Raw genomic sequence first — 20227 nt, 5'->3', positions numbered from 1 at the left:
TCATCGCCAAAGGGTTAAGAACCTTGACGAGTCGGAGTGCCACTCGAGTCGACGAGATTAGGGAAAACGCGTTTCTATCGACCAGCCTTTTGTCGTCTGTTCGTCGTCGACGACTTTCGTTCAACTTTCCGTTCGTTTATCGGCGATCGAAGGACCGCCCAGTGATACGATTCATTTCCAATGGAAGTTTCGCCTTCGACGAGGCCACTTTGTAAATTGGCTACGAACCGCCTCCACTGTACGAAACTCGCGAGTGCACCGGCTGTGGCCCGGGCGCCAGGGAAAAGTGGTTGATTTTGTCGGGTAGAGCCGATACTCGCAACAAGTTGCAATAACAAAACGAGCAACTCGACCGGATGGACTTGGTGTTTTTCCTCGAGGATGGCCAGCTAGATTTGTTTTTCTCGTTTCTTTGCACGGCTGTTCGCGCGGCTCTTTAAGAGCGAAGCGGAACTTTAAGATTCTTTTAGTTCGTCGCAGTGAATTTTGGAGCTTTTTAACGGAAGAGGGGAAAGGTTAATAGACAGATTTCTTAGTTTAGTTTGAATCAGTTTCTCTCTATCGCGCGAACTCACAGTGCACTTTCTTTGGAACACACGTACTTGTTTCATGTAAACGCATTTATACGTTTTCAGGGCTGGGTTTATCAAGTTTAAGGCGAAGAGAATTATTTTTTTGTATTACATAGCAGCATTATCTTTCTATCTTTCAGTTGTATATTTACAGAGACTTACCTTTTTACCCTATTTTTTTTGTTATTTCTTCTGCTACCATTAATTACCGTTAGTGTTGTGGCAATCAATTACTATCACTTCATCAAACTAAAAGCTTACACAGCAGCGTGCTTCTGTTTGCTTTCCACGGCGCCATCTTCCCCTATAGCTGGTAATCTCCTATTGCGCTTTTACCACGTCTTATTCTACCCTTTCTTCTATAATCATTAATTACTATTTGTTATACTAATATTAATTATCCACAGCAAAAAAAAAAATATTCTCTAGTCACGATTTCATCATTAACCGTAGATAACAATCTTTCGTCATAACCGTCCCTAAGTTAAATCGAGATTTCTGCAACGATTTTCCCTCTGGAAACGAAAAGGAAGAAATTATAGCCACCCGAGACTACGATCTCCCGTTATAAAATACAACGAAAAGAATACTATAACCGTGACAAATTATTATACACCCGAAGCTACAATCTTTCGCTCTAATCATCTCCAAGTCGGGGACAGAAAATCCGATTGTGTCGGGTTAACCGGAACGGGTGTTCGCGGGCGGAGAACGAGATCTCCACGGAATCTCACGTTCGTTGATCGCTGAGACGTATTCAGGAACGTGTCGCGTTATCGAAACGCGCTAAGTGAATCTCTGGATATAGCCGACCGTTGCTCCGCGGGAGATACAAGCATGTCTGTTGGCGAAGAGGTAGAAATTGCCACCGGGGACCGGCGTGCACGCGAAAGCAATCTATTCTCCGAGCCATGGGAATATCCGCCGTCCCCTGCCTTTCGCAGATCTTCCTCGTCGCCTTTCTCTGCTAACCATATACGTACGTATACATATAGCACGAGCGAGTCTTGAATCGCGGTACAACGATCGCGTATGCATCCCGTGACGTCCGTTCGATTCCGGATGTCTCCTCTTCTCTATGAAATTTTCACGTGCGAAGTTCGAGTTGGCTGGATTGGACGGCTGAAATTACACAGTCGAAAAGACGAGCAAATAGAGATACAACACGGCTGCGAGAAGCAATACTGGCGCATACTCTTATCCTCTAACGAAGTGGCTTTCTTCGCAACAGGTTTCGCATTTCTTTTTCACGATATTCAATTCTTCCAGTCGGACGCCACGGAATGATGGGAAACTTACCGTTCTCGGGCTTAATTATTATGTGGCGGCACTCGGCAACAACGTATATCGCCAAAGCGAAGTGCCTAAACGCGTGGATAGTGGGGATATTGAGGGGCGACGAAAAGAAAAGAATCGATCGACAGTTAGGTTTGAAACAGGAAGCGGTAAAGTCGAGTTGTAACCGGGCAGCGAGATTGACTAGCGAAACCGAGAGCGATACGCGACGCGATCCAAAGAAGAATCTTGTAAAGAAATATATTGTCGACCTAAACACCGAGTGATAATTTAACGCACCACGCCCAATAACACTTCAATTATTATCATTTATTATGCAACTCTAAGCCTTTCGGCTTATTTATTATATTATATACTATATACAGGGTGGTTGGTAACTGGTGGTACAAGCGGAAAGGGGGTGATTCTAAGCGAAAAAAGAAGTCGAAAATATAGAATAAAAATTTTTCGTTTGAGGCTTTGTTTTCGAGAAAATCGACTTTGAATTTTCGCTCGGTACGCGTGCGGTACGTTATAACGCACCTCACTGTAGATCGTTGTCTCGATGGAAAAATTAAAAAAAAAAAAAAATTTTTATTCTATATTTTCGACGTCTTTTTTCGCGTAGAATCACCTCCTTTCCGCTTGTACCACCAGTTACCAACCACCCTGTATATTATAGCGGTTTGGACTACTTCGTAAAGCACGTCACAGAAATAGGAAGTACTTTACGAAGTAGACCAAAACGCATACTCTTTCGCCGCATATCGAATTCTTCTGGCCTCACCTGCATTCTTTGCACGTCACTTCCGTACTCCATGTCCACTGCTATCGCCGACATCCTTCTATACTTGCATCTTTAATTGCAAGGTTTAAACCAACTTGTACGGCGATATAGCGATACAGCGGGCTGTATCGAACGAACATCTCCGCCACTTTACGATCGCACCATCGCACCATGCGCAACGGTTCAGGATATTCGCGAATCCGTATTTCGGTTCATCTGCTCTGCTCAGTAAGTGTAGGTTCCATCCCCAGGCACAGTATTTTCAGTTTAACCGAAGGCGCTCAAGCATCTGGAAAAATGAGAACGATACGAAAAAATGTGCGAGACGGAACTCGTCGACCGTATCGAGGCTTCCCGTGCTTTTGCGTATCTGACCTCGCGTTCCGGCCTTGAAACGTGCCGCGAAGGTGACGTTGAAATTTCCAAACGGCTGGCTCCCATATGTTTCACACGTACATGGAGCTCTCTCGATAAAACGCTTCGGTTCCATTCAATCGGAAACGTTTTCGACGAGTGTACTCGTCGCCGCTTACTTTATGCGACGCATTTTATGTGCACAATTTTCAAAGCGGTCGCAACAGCCGACTGGTTAATTGTCCGTACAATTCCCTGCCTCGAGTTTCTGAATTTTCCTCGCGCAGAAAATTCGATCGCTCTCCGTAATTATTCGTATAATTTCCCCGTTGGCCAACCAAATCCTCCAATCGCCGCGTCACAACGTCGTCTGAATCTCATAGACCGGCATCGAGTCGGGTTCTGGCACATGTCCCGACCACGTTCCTCGCGAGACCAGCCTCAAGTGTCGCGCCAGGGTAGATGTTCGCCTTGCAAAAAAGATCCGCGGGTTCAATTCCGGTAGATTGGTCGCTTCGTTCGAACGGCCAGCAACGGTACCCCAACCTTCGTATCTTCGTACCCCTCCTTCCATCCCTATCCTCGTCGCAGCCGCGCTCTTTTCTGCCCCTCACTGCGCTTAGAGCGTTTTCGACGGAACCTCTGACCCTTCCCAGAGGACCCGCTACTATTACGAGGAACTGACGCGCTGCGAAGCGTGACCTACCTGTCAACTAGTACTCGTCCTCGTTATACGCTTCCCTTTCTAGCTGAAACACGGCGTCTTCTTGCGTTCAGCGGCGAAATGAAATTAGCCGACCGCTGCTACGTTGCTGCGAGCGTTGTTCCAAGGGAGCGGGAAATTTGGAAAAAGCTGGAGTTTCAGCTCCTTCGAGGGAGTTGTGGCTGCTTAGAATCAGCCGATTGTGAGGTGAATCGAGATAGTGTCAGCGGCAAGGATCGCTCGGACGTCGTCGCGATACAAGAAGAAATAAATTAAATTAGAATTAAAGCAGCTATGCTACCGGCTACGGATGAGAGAGATCGAGACGAGCGTCGAACTGACAGTCGCTAATGTGGTACGGCGCGGGAAGGTTTGAAAGAACACGTCCTGATAAAGAGACAACAAACGAACAACAGAGAGAGATGACTCGAACGTTGCCAATAAAGTCGTCTCGGTGGAAAGACTGTGCTATCTTCTGCAAATAGGAGAGCGCCGGTCAAAGCAAGTTGTCGTTTCGGTTAACTGTTAGTCAACCGCACCGTAGATGAAAAACGAAACGAATACTACAGCGCTAAGCAACGCATTCCGGTGTATTGTAGTTCTTCTTTCTCTCGGCATTGTCAGACTTCCAAGACTTTCCCTGTACAACAAAAGTTACTTCCCATAGAGTTTTCCTTATTTTTCAGGTAATTGGGTGATCCTCTTGCGTTATTCCTACGCTACCAGGTATACACAAATGGCTGCCGGTTTTTTAAATCTTTACGATCTTTTTGCTGCGATTAAAATCCTTTCAAAGGAGGAAGGAAGTTAGGGGAATGGATAGGTAAGAAAAGCAAACAGCCTACCAAGGAGCAAACTAAACTTTGACGAACCAGTTCATCGATCGCAGAGAATCGTTCAACGAGAATTTCATATGCTGTGAGACGATTATTAATAATATTTTTGTCGCATCAAGTGTAAAAGATGACAGACCAAGAAAACATCGATCGTTTCACTCGCGATATTCATCGTGATAGGCGTACTCGTTTGAGCGATTCTATTCCATCAAAATGTTTTTTCTAATTATTACACCTATTGGTTGGCAACTAAGTGATTGCGGATTTTGTCATTAGAGGGTATTAACAAATTCCGCAATCACTTTAGACCTTGCAATCTACTAAGTAGGCCGACATTGGACGACACATTTTGCTGCGAATTACAACTTTCTTATCTCTGCAGATTACCCTCATTAACTTATGTTTTACCTTATTTCATTATTTACCTTTTACATTATTTACCTTGTTTCTATAAAAATACAACAACGACGATTCGTCCCTTTTACAAATGACTTTTTCCAAATTTAACTTTTACCACGTGTAACCCGAGTTACGCTACAAAAACGCAGAGTGTACTTACCGTACGACTTTCCACTAGCAATTTATCCGACGTGCGGTACAGGCAAATCGTTAAGCACGTGGAAAGAGAAGAAAAAAGAAAAGATACGAAGCTGGCAATTGGAGAAGAAGCGTAGAAATATGTCCGAGACTGCAATGTAGCCAGGTTTTAGGGAATCCTATCGTGTTCCACCGTTGTTTACGAAAGTTGGAAAAAGGGATTCGGACTAAATTGATCGAGTATGACGATAGAAAAATTTCGTCTGGCAAACTCGCTCCGGTAGACCCGTCTCGTTACGAATTCGAGCTAGTCGTTTGCCCTTCGGAGGTGCGTGATATCGGACGTCGAAGGTCGAGAGGCGACAGCCTCGGCGAAAAAACTTCCATCGCGTCGCGAAAACTTTTTTAACCTCGTCGTGGCAGGGTAACGACGTTTGCCGATCGTTCCTTCCGTTCTTCTAGCCCCTTCTGTTGGCCCCACGGTTAAGGGAACTTTAATAAAAACGACGCATCCCCGTGACGGATCGTCAAACGATCGAGACGGAAAACGAAAGTTTAACGCACCACGCCACCTCTCCGGAATTCTAATTGCTTCCACCGATTGATTTATCGACTGCTCGCGCGAGATTGATATCGTTTCCTCGACATTTCAATTAAAGGCGCAATCCTCCCCAGTCCCAACACATTTTACTAATGAAAATATCTTGTTTTACTCGAGATATCCTGTCGAGTATCGGCTAAAGTCGGCGTTCTTTCGACTACGTCTTTGACAACGACGCTAAGCGAGCGAATTTAACGACCTACGGTAGCGGACAAAAGAAAGTTAAAATACAACTGGCTCGAACCATCGTGTCATAAAGTATCGTACTTTAGCCTTGTTCCTTTAGCTTTAGGTAGAATTTGCGTCAGTCGTCTAGTTACCGCGATTCGAGCAACGTCGTAAGAGACAGGCTGAAACGATGCAAACGGTAAATTTGTCAGACACGTTCTGCCTACAAACTTGGTCAACCAGTGTCTGCCACCGACCATAACTACTCTGATATTATGCGAACACTGAATCTCACGAGCTTGGAACGTAGAAGCATCGCCGCTGATTTCATTTACTTTCGCGGAACACTCAACGGATATGTTTACTATTCAACGATTCCTGCTGACATTAACATCCGTATGCACCTGAGGGGATGTCGTCGAGTATCCTCCTACGTTCTCGCTTCGAGTGTTTATTCCTGCCGGTTTGAATACACCGATATAGTCGCTAAATTATCTAACCCAGCTAACAAGTTCACCGATACTTTACATTTGTTTCGCCATTCCGTGTCATTTTAAACGTAACGTTCGTTTAACATATTGTGACGGACTTGATCACTGGAATAATATTAGGTCGTGCGAAAAGTTTCTTTCGTTTTATAAGGAAATAATGGATGCACAATATTTTTCGTTTTATATTATTTTTTCGAATTACGTATGATCCATTTCGTTTTATCGAGATAAAAATCACAACGCTTGACAGATTAGGTTTCACGTTTGTATAAAGATGCGTCGTTGTTAAAGACGTGTCCGTAAAAGAAAGACACTTCTCGGACAACCTAATATCACGCAAGTCGTCGTATCCCATATGAAATGTTTACATCAAATGAATAAATTGTTGAGAATTGCGGATCTTAATTGCCAAAATACAAATAAAGGAACACTAAGGTTACACTTAGAATTCATATTAAAATAGTTTTAGATTTGTTTAATAAACGATTTCCAGGATATTCGTCGATATACATTTGCACGCGTCTCAACATTTCCTTTGTCTCGCCATCTTCCATGTCACACTGCTAACGAAACAGTTACATTCGTCTGTTTCTCGAAACACCGCGCGCACACATACTTTTACACACTCGCATTCACGTACGTGCGTCACTACTACGCGGCCAAGTTAGTCTAGCACATAAAATTGTACGTATCTCAATGTAAATAAACAATCGAGTAAAAAGTGCCACGATTTTAGAAAATAAACGACTCGACATAATACATACTAATAACCTACTCTAAAATACTGTGACCATCGGCAACACGATGCAAGATATCTGACGCAAAAGTTACCAGACAAATTACTTAGAAACCAAACAAATTTATTTTCGTCCGCCACTGCGCAAGGTGATCTTAAACGTCGAAACGAATCTCGAATATACGATATATGTGTACACGCATGTTCGAGTCGCGATCCTAACCTTGGAAGCGTGGTCAACCCTCTTGCACCTTCCAGCCTCCTGGCCACCGACAGGAATCGACAAGGAAAAGTTGGAGTGTTTCGGGACTCGTGGAATCTGAGCAACTTCAACCTGGCAAGATAAACGCAGGAATCCGTGGACATGGGTTGCGCCTGGGGACTCGATTCCAGGGCTTCGGAAAGCCCCGCGACTGCCTCGGAGACCGGCCTCGTTGCAGCCACTGTGTGCGGTTCATTCGAGCGAGTTACGCGATTAGCTTTCGCGAACCCTTCGCGGCTGCTCGTTTAATCTGACAAACGCTGGACGACGTTCAACGTCGATCCTCCGCCGTCTCTGCGGACTTCCGCTTGCGCTTCTTATTGGGACAATTAGCGACTACGCCTCTTCGGATCGGAAGCACTTACCGGTCGGGGGAAAGACGCTGGATCTTGGGGAATTCGTTTAAGCCAGCGGTTCTCAGCGCCAGTGTCTCTCGAGGATTTTCTAGATTTTCCAGACTCTTCGCAATGATTTCGGTTGGACTCGGAAATGATTGCAACGGGAGGTTGTATAACTTTGACCGTAAAACAAGTCGGTGGTGATTCTCTTCTTTTCATCTTCGATGGGGCGAGTTGTAATTACCGCGGAAATGACGTTTTTACTTCGACTTAAAGCTGATACACACGGTACCGTGGATTAATCGTACAGTGGACGCTGTTCGTTTAGAGTTTTCGTAACGTTAAAAGGAAAATTGGCAGAATCGCTTGTACATTTTCGTATTGACAAAGCAGACCAAGGATAGAGGCTTAGGTAGTGATAAAGCGGAATAGGTGAAGAGAACGAGCGAGTGATTAACGAAGGAGCGAGTTGAGAAAGTACGAGATGAAAGTACAAGAAAATGGATCTGAAAGGAACTGTGATAGCCAAATGCATTTCTAGGATTTCACGAGTGCGAAATTAAATAGTGTACGATAATACGATTACGATAATAAGATTACGATAATAGTGTAATATCGAAAGGCCTAAGAGATATCGGGCGAACTATAAGCAATGTCGCGAGAAAGCCGAAATGCCGACAGGCCCGACAATGTATCGTCGGTCCTTCGATCGAATAGTTTCGCGGAAAAGGCCTGCGTGATCCTGGCCACGAGCGGCTGAAGAACACGTGCGTGGTGGGGCTAAGACAAAAGACAAAGGGATGCTAAGGGAGAAAGACGAATTAACAGTCAGAGCGTGAGTTGAGAAGTGAAAGAGTGTGAATCGAGCAGTCAGAGAATGCGAATTGCGTTGTCGAGATAGCGTTGCTAGTGTAACGTCGATTCACATCAGAAACCAGGCCACACACCGCGGACAGGATGGCACCCAGATGTCTGGTAAGTACCCACCAAGGGTCTTGGAATTTTCATACTTAAGGTCCTTCGGACCAAGCGAGTATCTCTTGTCTTAAATTTCCTTTTACGTGTATTGTTTACCACGTGTTAACATGGAAAGTTGGTTTTCCTCACATCTGGTATGTTCCGTTAGCAACTTTCTCGCGAGGGTGGTTAAAACCCTTCCTGGTCCACTAACCGTCTTATTATCCAACCGGAGACGGTGTCTACTGCCGTCACTTCCTTAACCAAAATTGTCATCAACAAATCCGATAGTCCCGTGTCCTTAGACACACCCACCCCTAGCCTTCCTCAGACACAGTATCGTCGGTAAGACTCACTTATTCTGTATCCTTAGAATAGTCAACGTATCTTTACCGATCTCTACCCTTATAACAGTCGCGTGCTTAACGTATCAGTGTAACTAAGTCTTATATAACGTGGTTGGAGTGAATTGTGATTTATGTTAATTCAGTGTGTATTACATTGTGATTGCTGAATTCATAATAAAGTTTAATTAAGACAAAATTAATAGTTGTGTTACGACTCAGCTATTTTATTTCATCAACCAACCCTTAAGTTTACGTGACACTAGCGTTGTCGAGAGAGTGTGGTCCGCGTGGGAGAGAGCATTGGATCCGCGGTGACGAGAGTTGCAAATTAATTATCCAGTTGTCTTAATTATAATACGTTATTGTGATTAGTTCACGTTAAACGACCATCGTTTCCTGTTTGATCAACATCTATTTAATCCATTTATTATTAATTAATAATTGTAGTAAAGTTGCTACAAACAAACGAAAACGTTCTTCTTTCGGAGACAGAAAGTTTAATTTCCTTTTAAACTTACTAGCGTACAACATATACGATAGGCTGTCATTGGTTTGCTGGTTTCCAGCAATCTAATAAGTCTAGCAAGACCACGAATTGATAGCATTAATACGTTGCAACAATCTGTGCTTGGATCAGATGTAAATTTATTACAAGATATAAGAAAGGATGGGTAAGTTGCTTATGCATATTTATCACGTTGTAAACTTGCAAACTGGATAATGAGAAGTATTGCGTAGTTCAATTAGAACGTCGATTTGTAAAACGGAAGAGATAACTTCGAAAAGCAACAACAGGGGAAACTTGATAGTCGTTGCGGCTGCGAATAATTCGCGCTCATTTTTCATTCTAACTTGGCGCGTAATGGTCGATGGAAGTTTGTTAAACAAACGTTTAGGAAGAGAAATCAGTGTCGTTACGAAGGGATATCAAGTTGGAATATCGTCGGCCGTTTGTTATTTCGAAAGGAATGCTCGAACATTCCTCGATGAATCAGAAATGTTTGTATTTCTGTAATTCATTTCGCGCCATTTGCTAAATTTAAATTCCTTTCCTTTTATCCACGTATAAACATAATTCTAGCAACAGTTGAATTAAACGTTCGAATCTGCTATAACCCAACCGACGTCTCTCATCCTATTAATCTTCTCGTACGAACCTTCCTTCAGCGAAACCAGAGATTTTAGTTTAGTTAGTTTCAACGTAATATTACGTAGAATTATCGCGAAATTCGTTGACGAGTTACGCAATCGGTGAACAGACTTCTAATCGAACATAATCGTAAGATTAAAAAGAGACATCCTTTCGTGTTAGAAGGTGTTAAGAATTTTGAATTCTAATAACCGAAATAATGGTATGGGGACGCTAAATTTACACTTAGAATTTATATTAGAATAGTTATATATTCATTTGATAAAGGATTTCAAAGATATTCATCGATACACACTTGCACGCGTCTCAGCACTTTCCTCCATACCAGACTGTTCACTGAACAGTTTACATTCTTTTGTTTTCCAGACGCCGCGCACACACATACTTGCACACACTGTATTCACGTACAAGTATCACTACTACGCAGCTAACCTAGTCTTTTTCTTTTTTTATTTAGCTGTTTACATTCACAATTTGTCCGATTTGGACATTTGGTAGAATTTTTTGGCTGTTTGATTATCATGTGGGTGGTTACCCCCAGTGAGGTACCATTTTCGTGTTTGTTAGGTTATATCCTAACCTAGTCTAGCACATAAAATTATACATATCTCAATAGAAGGCTCACAAGTCTTAGCATTTGCTATATTATAATTGTATAAGTATTAATTACAAGCGTTAACAAGTATGCGTTGTACAAAAAGATTTATCTAAAAACGGGAATTACACGATTGCGAATTTTTCGAATTCTATCGAATTACGAGCTGTCTTTGAAACAACATCCGTCTGACGTATCTAGGAAAAAGCTTAGAGGCACGTTCCCTGGAAAAATTTCTTACGCAAACTTAATTGCAGAAGAAAAGATTCCGAACACGCCGCCACTGTTATTCTTGCCGAAACATCGTCACGTGCTTCGCCTTAAAATTATCTTAAATGCCACCCCGATCTTAATACGACGAAAGTAAGCAAAAGTAGAACACAGAGAATACGGAACAGCTTAAACAGAGGTTCTACCGGCCCGATCACGCATTCTCGTTTAACAAGCGCGAGTTTAGGCTGAGGTTAGGCGAAACTTCTCGTTCGTCAATCCGTGGCCAGAGACCACAAAGAGCATTTGTTAACGAAGCCGCATTTGCCGAAGGCATCCGTACGGCTTAACTCGTTCGTTGGTCGACCATTCTCGATTCAAGACCAAATGTAACGACACGGAGATTCACTTAGCGAGTTTAATCACTCGGGATTAACCATTTTGCAGATATGCAAATGTAATCGAATACGTCGCTTCTCCTTCTTATTTGTGGCGTTTTAATAGCTGGCTATTAAACGGCAATTAAATGCCACATTGTTCAGAAGTCGCGTTGAGAAAATGCGTAAATATATCGCGTTCGTATTAACTCCACGATTTTCAAACGTATTTTTACTTCTATCTTTACACACGTTGGTTCTTTCTCTTCGGGTTGTTTCATTAGTTGCATTCACGCTGGTGCTCTACTTTTTCGATCAGTAAGCTTAACATCTCTCGTATTTAAAAGCTACGCGAAAACTTTCACCTCGGAGCTTATCTCTTATGTTCCTTATTCCCTGCGTCTTTAAAAATCACATGGTCGCCCAAAACTTCCACAACACATAGAAACAGAAACGCGATAAAGTACGAAATTGTAAGAACGTACAATACAATAGTGCGAGGCATAATATCTGTACAGAAATATTACACGCTTCCGTAACTCTGAGTTTCCCACAGATAGCAGCCAAATATTCCTCCCTCTCTCTCTCTCTCTATGTATGTAGTATCGTGGAAAAGGGCCTAAGAAACATCAAGTTAACCATGCGAAGATCCATTATAAATGCACCCTGGTTTGTCACCAACGAACTAATACATCGCGACCTCAAGATATCAACAATCAAAGAGGAAATAGCAAAATATAGCGACAGATATAGCAAAAGAGTCAAGAAACATCGAAACCCCCTAATTACTGGACTACTTGATACGTCGGACCAGATCCGCAGGCTGAAGACGCACTACCCGCTAGACCTAAACGCTAGATTCAATTAGTTATCTAAATCAAGTAATTTTTACTTATTTATAATACTTACTTATAAATTATACTTATCTATAATAAGTATTAACTTATTATAAATAATTAGCCATGTCACTGCGCCAGGCCAGAAAAAATTACTGAAAATTCTCAATGCGAGAATTGATTGTAAATTTCAATAAATAAAAAAAAAAAAAAACAGCGGTCAGAGGGTCAGTTGAGAAACGACAGTGTCGGTGGAGAAGTCGGTTGATAAGCGTTCTCAGTTGAGAAGTCACAGGGTGTGAGTCGAGTAGTCGGAGACTGTCAGTTGAGAAGTGAAAGAGTGTGAGTGGAGAAGCCGGAGAGTATGAATCGGGAAGAAGACGTACGACGATATTGTAATCAGTTTTTTTTATATCGAGTATTGCTCGTTAAACTAAACTTAACTCCAAATAAAACATCGTTACTTGCCCTTACTCTAAGACCCATTTAAGTTACCACATGCATATCTAGTATATCTATATCTAGCATATCTGTCTCGTGCTAGATAAAAAATATTTTAATTTATTTTCAAAACCTGTGCACTGAATTTCTGTAACTTTTAGGCGACAAATTTTCTCATCGCACTGCTAACGGTTATCTATTCCGCGGTACATACGTACCACATTTATTCGTCGCTCTTATCAAATACAAATCCAACGTTTCGTAAAATTAGCGCGTGTTCCTGTACGCCTCGATCCATAGACTTCCTGCTAGTGCGGCAATTTTAAACGCTAAAAATCGTTGGATCGGTAACGCGCGCGTGTTGACCGATCTTCTGCCCGTATCTCCGTTCGCACGTCGGATGAAAAACACGCGGCTATCCCCTGTGGTAAAAAGCGACCGCGAATTAAGTACGTCCTTGAAGGGTCCATGACCAGTGTCGAGTATATAAATTCGAGCTGGTTCGAGTCGAAATTTTGCGGGCGCCGCGCTTCATCGCCGCCGATCGAATTAAAGTGGCCGCCGATACGGGGACAACGAAGTGGAACGCCGTTGAATATTCATCCAGCCTGGATTCACTTGGCTCACCGCGGGGTTGCCACGAGGAAACCGGCTTCCGACCGATCATCGGGACGGCTTTTTCATCGAAACAGCCAGCCAGGCCCGTCTTATTGCTGCCACTTTTGCGGTGTAATTGGCCCGCGCGACGCCACCGATCCAATAAACATCGCGTTACGTTTACCTTTGCCTCGTTCGTTTCACGCGTCAATTTCCATTCTACGGAATTTTCATTCCACTAGACAACGTATCGACTGAATTCTTGAAATTAATCTTAATCCTTCGTTCGTCCGTGGTAGGTTTCTCGCACGAGATTTATTCATACAACGCGTATAGGAAAATGGAATTTTCATAGGCGCAGAGAGCGGCTAGACGCTGGCGTGTGCGTATTATGCGAAACATTTGGAAACTTCACCGACACTGCGACGAGACGCGACTGTCATAATTATACGGGCAAAATGTGAATCCGATCTGGCAATGTGCGTGTATATATAGGGTGTTCACGTTATTAGTGTTGCCGGCGTAGCTTTTTCCGTAAACGGAAGGCAAGTAGGAACGAGGGAAAGATGAAAGGGGAAAAAGATGAATGGCTGGAAGTGAACTGCGTATTCGCGATAATATTTTTCTCGCAAGTGTAAAATTGCACATGCATCTTGCACGAGTTCTTCTCTCTCTCTCTCTTTCTCTTTTGCGTATATCAACTTGCCTCCTTTTTTGCGTATACATCAAATGCTCCCGTCATTCCACCACGATGTATTACGATAATACGATGGAAAATTGACCGGTTTAAGAGACTTCTCTCAACTTTAATTTTCTAGAATTTATTATTATATGAGACGAAGAAAACGTAAATACGAAAAGTTACGTTGCATTACATCGGTCCTTGTACGTCCTACGATATTCCACGAAATTAAAATATCTTCCGATCAGTTTTCCATCGTGTTGGTCCGATACTCTTTTTCGTAGAATTACGAGAACATTCGACGTATACAAAGAAAAGGTAGGTTTTCGCTTAAAAGAAGTATCGCAACCGTAAAAAGTGTACGTGGATTTCTGCACCTGCGAAAATCATGTTATCGTGAACATGTGTAGTTGACTTTGAACTATTCATCTCTTCACTGATCCTCGTCGTTCGCGGGAGAAACGTTGGAAAGTAATAGCCTGAATACTCTGTATAAACAGGTACGTAGAAGTTACTGCAAATACACATTTGGCGAAGAATTAATACACGTTCTGAATCCCATCAACTATTGTCTTAGACACGTAACAAACGAGGCTCGTTAATATGCCAGATAATTGCTTGTTTGCACGCTTTCGTCATCGCCGCGAGATATATTAGGTTGTCCGAGAAGTTTCTTTCCTTTCATAAGACGATAATAGACGAACAAGAATTTCTGTTTTATATTATTTTATTGAATTGGGTATAATCCATTTCGTACCATTTCTATTATTATGTTCGTGCATAATTCAACAAACGGATATAAATGTTGAGATTATTAGATGTACGAACAGAGGAACGCGTGGATAGATTGAAAAGTAGCAAATATATTTTAACACAGCAGTGTAAGTACAAGTAGGAATATAATTTGAGCTGGTCCAAATCCGCACGCTACCCTCGTGTCACGCTACCCTTCTCAATGCGAGAATTGATTGTAAATTTCAATAAATAAATAAAAGAAAACCCTAGTGTTACCCTATAACTGAAAACCTGGGAGTCATCGTCGCCTGTCTACTGTCTATGGTCTGCCATCGTCCCAGTCTATTATTTATACGCTGTCGATGGCTTCAGTGCTTGAGAAAACTGAAAAGACCAGACGAAGAGTTTTCCTAGATGTGGTGACCACATCAACGATAAAACACATTATTTCCTTATAAAATGAGAGGAACATTTCAGACAACCTAATACGTACCCGCGTGCTTGCGCTAAATATCTTGTAGCTTCTGTACACGTTTGCAAATTAGTTTGCAACTGCATCAACGTAATTACTATAGTCCAATGTTATCAGAATGCTAATGAAGTTTCGAAACGTTCCGTATAACGCACGTAATACGCGCGAGTGTTCGAACCTCATCGCCGACTATTTTGCAAAATCCAACAAGTCGATAGATCCGTTTAAAGTCTCTCTGATCGACTCTTTAACGCTTGTAACGAGCAAACGATGCGACAGGGCGACGAAGAAAGGAACAATCATTCGCCGAGAAACATGCAGAAGCGTTGAATTTTTCAGCTCGACGCGTAACGAGATTGTCCGCGTGTCAGAGAGCCTGCAGACACTTTGCGAGGTTCGCCACGCTTTTACCACGCGACTCGCTTTCAACGTCGTCGTCGTTGTGGTCGCGATACGCCAGAGCAATCGCGATTCCGTGGCCTGTCGAATTGCTGCACAGCTACGAGTGAAAGCGTCTAGCTTCGCTCGCTCGCTCGTCGTGCTTTACTCGCCCCGCTCGAATCCATTTAGCGGCAACCCTTGTCTAAACTCGCCATCTACGCTTGCCTCTCGTCGAGATCTGCCGACCAGATTATACCAGCGGATCAGCCAGCTTCCCGCAACGGTGAATCGACGCATTCCGCGTCCGAGGAATAACATCAGAGCCCGGCGATTCCGCCGACCGAAATTAATTTGTCGTCCCGAAGGAAAGTTTCCATGCAAAAGGTTTGGATTTTTGGTAGAGCAGAGGTTCTAATAATATAATTTTGTAATTTCAGACGTTCGGCAGGCGTCTCGATCGAGTCGATAAATGGAGAAAAGCGACGATGTTAGACGCGTTGCTATGATTTTTTTAATTTCCTATTGTTATACAGGATGTCTCTTTTAACTTTATCGTTTGGGATACGTCGATTTGTTGGTCAACTTGCTGATGAAACGTCTTTTAACCCTTTGCACTCCTATGTCGAGTCCCATTCGACATTCTTTCATGTCTACCTTTTTTTTGTGAAACGTGCAAAAGAAAAGCAGCATCTTGCATCTTGGAAATTGTTTCAAGATATATCATACGCTTGAAAATTAGAAAATACAACAATAGTGCGAGTAAAACTGGTGTTTAATTGAATTTGTTTCTTCCTTTATTCGTTTAAATTGTCGTATTTTTTTAGCTAAAGTAAATTTCAAATAAAACACTTCAAAGCATTGGCAGCTACTGGTAACGAAATTGAAATAAAATTTGGAGTGCAAAGGATTAATATTATCGAGAGCAAGCGAGATAATTTCCAGGTGATAAAGTTAGATGGCACGTCGCGTGTATATTACTTTTTAGAAATTTTCTTATTTCTATAATCATTTTTTGAATCTACTGTTATTGTCTGTATCATGTTATCGCGATAGATGAGTTTACTATGACTCTGAAGCATCAGACGTATAAGTTGGAAAGGCAGAAAAACGATACTACGAACGTTGTTTCTTTTAACTTGCAATCCACCGTTATTCGTGTCATCTTCTCGCGACGAATGATCGCGTGAAAGTAATTGATTTGTTTCTTTGGAATCGAATATCGATCTTGTACATACGTTTGCATTAGGTTGTCCGGAAAGTATCTTTCTTTTACAGACACGTCTATTACAACAACGCATCTTTATACAAACGTGAAACCTAATCTGTCGAACGATGTGATCCTTAATTTGATAGAACAAACTCGATCATTACGTGATTCGATAAAATAATATAAAACGAAAAACGTTGTGTATCCATTATTTCCTTATAAAACGAAAGAAACTTTTCCGACCACCTAATATAATGAAATTGAAAAAAATTTTTTTTTATTTGGTAGACTATTTACAATCAATTCTCACTGAGAATTATAAATAAATTATTTTGGCGTGGCACCGTAACTTGCATTATAAAAGTGTATAGTACGTTTGACTCTAGTTGAATCTAACGCTTCGATCCAAAGGGAAATTGAAAAATTGACGAAAAAGATGTAGCAAGTACCGAATGGGAGCTTATTATACATTAGCTTTTTTCTGAAACTGCAGCAAAAGGAAACTAGAAATATAATATAATACATAGAAATAAAGATAGGATGATAGAAATTGGAAAATAGAATAAAAGGAAGGAGGAAAGGAAGAGTTTGGAAAGGAAGCTTCAACTCGGAAGGAAGTACGGTACGATCTGAACAATTCTGGAAATTAATACTGATCGTTATTACGCGAATGAATACTGCGCGTTGGAAATCGCAGCGTAAGCTCGGAAGGTATTTAACCTTACATCAGGAAATTACTCGTAATAGCGAGCATAACGCCGAAAAATGTTATCGTTGTTCGCACGCGAATACGATTTTTCGTTGCGTTATCCGACTGGAAAGATAAAACTCTAAAAAATAAAGACCTAACATATCTCCTTTTCGTCTATTTTGTATGCATTAATTACGCGAGCTTCGTGCTGTAGCGGCTTTTACCAAATACTTGCGTGCGCTAAACTGAAAAATGTTCACCCGAAACAACGTTTAACCATGTCGTTCAAACGTGTTTAAAAACATTTTACGCCTGCTAAGCGCGGATTTTATGTTTCGTTCACACGATCCAACGCCGCTCTATTCCAAATCTCCTAATCTTCAACAGAAATTTTACGTTTTTCAACGACTCTGCTGGGGAAAATGGTCGTAACTTATCTCGTTTACCACATCTGTATACGTTGCTGTTACTTATTCGCTAGAGCCCGGATTTTTACCCGCTTCTGACAAATTTGTAGCTGGAAAAAAATCAGGCGACGCGCGTAATATACGAAAATGTATAAAATATTCAAAGCGAGGTGCTCGTCGTAAATTTAGTATTGTAGCAAACGAAACAAATTACCATGCGACTTCCATTTCCTCGGTCCTTTTCGCGAAAACGTGAAATCGCACGGAGAAGTCCACGGTCTACTTATCGCTTATCTACACAGAGTGGCCAGGCTCTCACAACCAAAAAAAAAAAAAAAAAAAAAGAAAAAAGAGAGAGACATCCATCGTTGTTGACGATACGAGAAATTGACAACGACCGAAAATAGAATCTATTAACTGCGTTTCTATTTCGTTTCACTTTGGTATCTAACTGGATCATCTCGAGATGGAGAATCAGCTATCTTTGAATAAGCAGAGCGAAGGTAAATAAGCGGCGAGTCTTGCGCCGTTTCCTTCGTATTTCATACTTTTGTCGCAACTTGCTGAGAAAGCTTTAAACGACCTACGTTTACGTAACATTTTCCTCTTATCTACAATAGACTCGTAGCTACGATAAATCGACAACGTTCAGGCGTTAAAACCCAGGACACCCTGTATATACCGGAGCCTGGAAACGGAGGGAAAATTGCGTTGTTTAATTAGAACACCGGATCGCCAATAGGTTCTACGAACAAAGACGCAAATAATAATTGAAACGGGCGATTTTCTCGGTTCATTTCGATATTACAGACTCGAACAGCTCGACAAGCGCCGTTATATCCGATGATTATTTCGACTTGTCGAAACGAAAGGGAGAAATTCAAATAGCGCAACAACGTTAAACGCGTTCTTGAACGAGTTAGATACTATTGCCGTGTTACTTGCAGCAATTGCGTGATATTCAGAAAGTTGTTTCATTTCGTTTTAACCATCGGAAATGTCCTTTAATATCCGTTAAAACGGCGGTGAGAACAAAGTCGAAGATAGAATCTAATATACGGTTTTGTAACTTGTTACGCAATCTCGTTTTAGAGAATGGCCCCACCCCGTCCGCCTGTGTATTTACGTTGTACGATTTTCAGCGCGCGGTTTAATCGATTTCACCGGGGCTGCACCGCCGCCCACGCGAAACCTGAAGTTTAATGCTGACGCACGAACAAATTCCACTTTGCGAGGCGAAATCGCACGGAGCATCTGGAATTCGTCCGATAACAAATATTGATTCGATACTTTTCGTGGCTGCCTCCGCTTCTACGTCGCTCTAAAAACGTCAGGGTTCTCCAACGTCAAAGTATTCTCTCCTTTCGTCGAAGGATGGCGATTTTACGCGAAGCTCGCAGTCGCGGCGATTCCGCTTGGCGATCAGATCGGCGATATCGGTGACCGCGGTATGAAATTTCTACCGAAGAAATGGAGAAATTAGAACGAGAGATACGAAGTTTGTGGCGAAACATCTCGTCCGTCGAACATGCGGATCGCAAGTTCTCAAGCTTATCGGAAAATTAGGAAAATCCGCTTCGAACTTGTATGCAATTTTAGACATTTTTTGAATTACGAGGGACTTCTCGTCGCTTCGGTGCTATTTGCCAAATTTCGATTCCTTTGCTCGATTCGAGGAATTCGAAAGTCGTCTGCGAGTGGGAAATATTCAGGAGATCGTCAAGATGCACGGAACCTGCGACTGTTTCACATAATCGGCGACTACCAGATTTGCAAAATACGCGCAAGCGATAGATCGCTCGTTACTCGCGAAAATTCTACTACTTCGATGCTACTCTCCGAAGATCTGTCGATCTTCATCGAGATTCTACATCGATCGAGATCGAGAAAATTATCAAAATACCTGAAGTTTTTAGATCTCGAAGATACACCGAAGCGACAGTTCGCTCGTTACTCGCGCGAAGATTCTATCGCTTCGGCGCTATTCTGCAGACTGAAAGGCTTTCGTTTAAATAGAAAATCGCTGGCAGATAGAGGGAAATATTGCGAAGGAAATATGTAACGAGGTATAGAATCGTCTGGCAAAATTGCCAAGTATTCGACGAAAGACACGGGGGAAAGAACCGGGTAGACTCCTTTCCCATAAAACGATCGGTCGATTAAACGGTTAATGAGCGGACGAGCGCGCGCTTACGCGCATAAATTTCCATCTGGAGGGTTGGAGATGGCGGTATACACGGAACAGGGGACACGGACGCCGTGTGCATATTTTAAGAGCTGCGAAGACGTATATCAAAATGACGCCCACGCTTGTAATAACATAATCGGATGACCGTCGCATTAAATCCGACAGCCGTGATATAAATCACGATAAATCGCCGCGTTTTAATGACACCGTGGATGCTCGCAAACACAGTCTCCAGGAGCGCTCTACTTTAAATCATTCTCGGTGACTGTTTCTCTCTCGCGTTTGTACATACCG

At 42.3% G+C, this 20227-nt stretch overlaps 1 protein-coding gene across 7 annotated transcripts in view; it reads right to left on the bottom strand.

Annotated features, from left to right (window-relative positions):
- Positions 1-20227, bottom strand: part of LOC138184918 (uncharacterized) — a 104803-nt gene that overhangs the window by 70421 nt on the left and 14155 nt on the right. Inside the window, exon 1 of one of the 7 annotated variants that reach the window (XR_011174445.1) lies at positions 1872-1945. The exons of the other annotated variants lie outside the window; for them this stretch is intronic. The gene's annotated coding sequence lies outside the window, so the exon portion shown is untranslated. Of the gene's footprint in view, positions 1-1871; positions 1946-20227 lie in introns of those variants that run through there. 7 annotated transcript variants of the gene reach the window in all.

This window comes from Bombus flavifrons, chromosome 11 (genome assembly GCF_040668555.2).
Source record: "Bombus flavifrons isolate JBK064 chromosome 11, iyBomFlav1_principal, whole genome shotgun sequence".
Classification (NCBI taxonomy): Eukaryota; Metazoa; Arthropoda; class Insecta; order Hymenoptera; family Apidae; genus Bombus; species Bombus flavifrons.
This window is presented reverse-complemented; position numbering and strand designations above follow the sequence as displayed.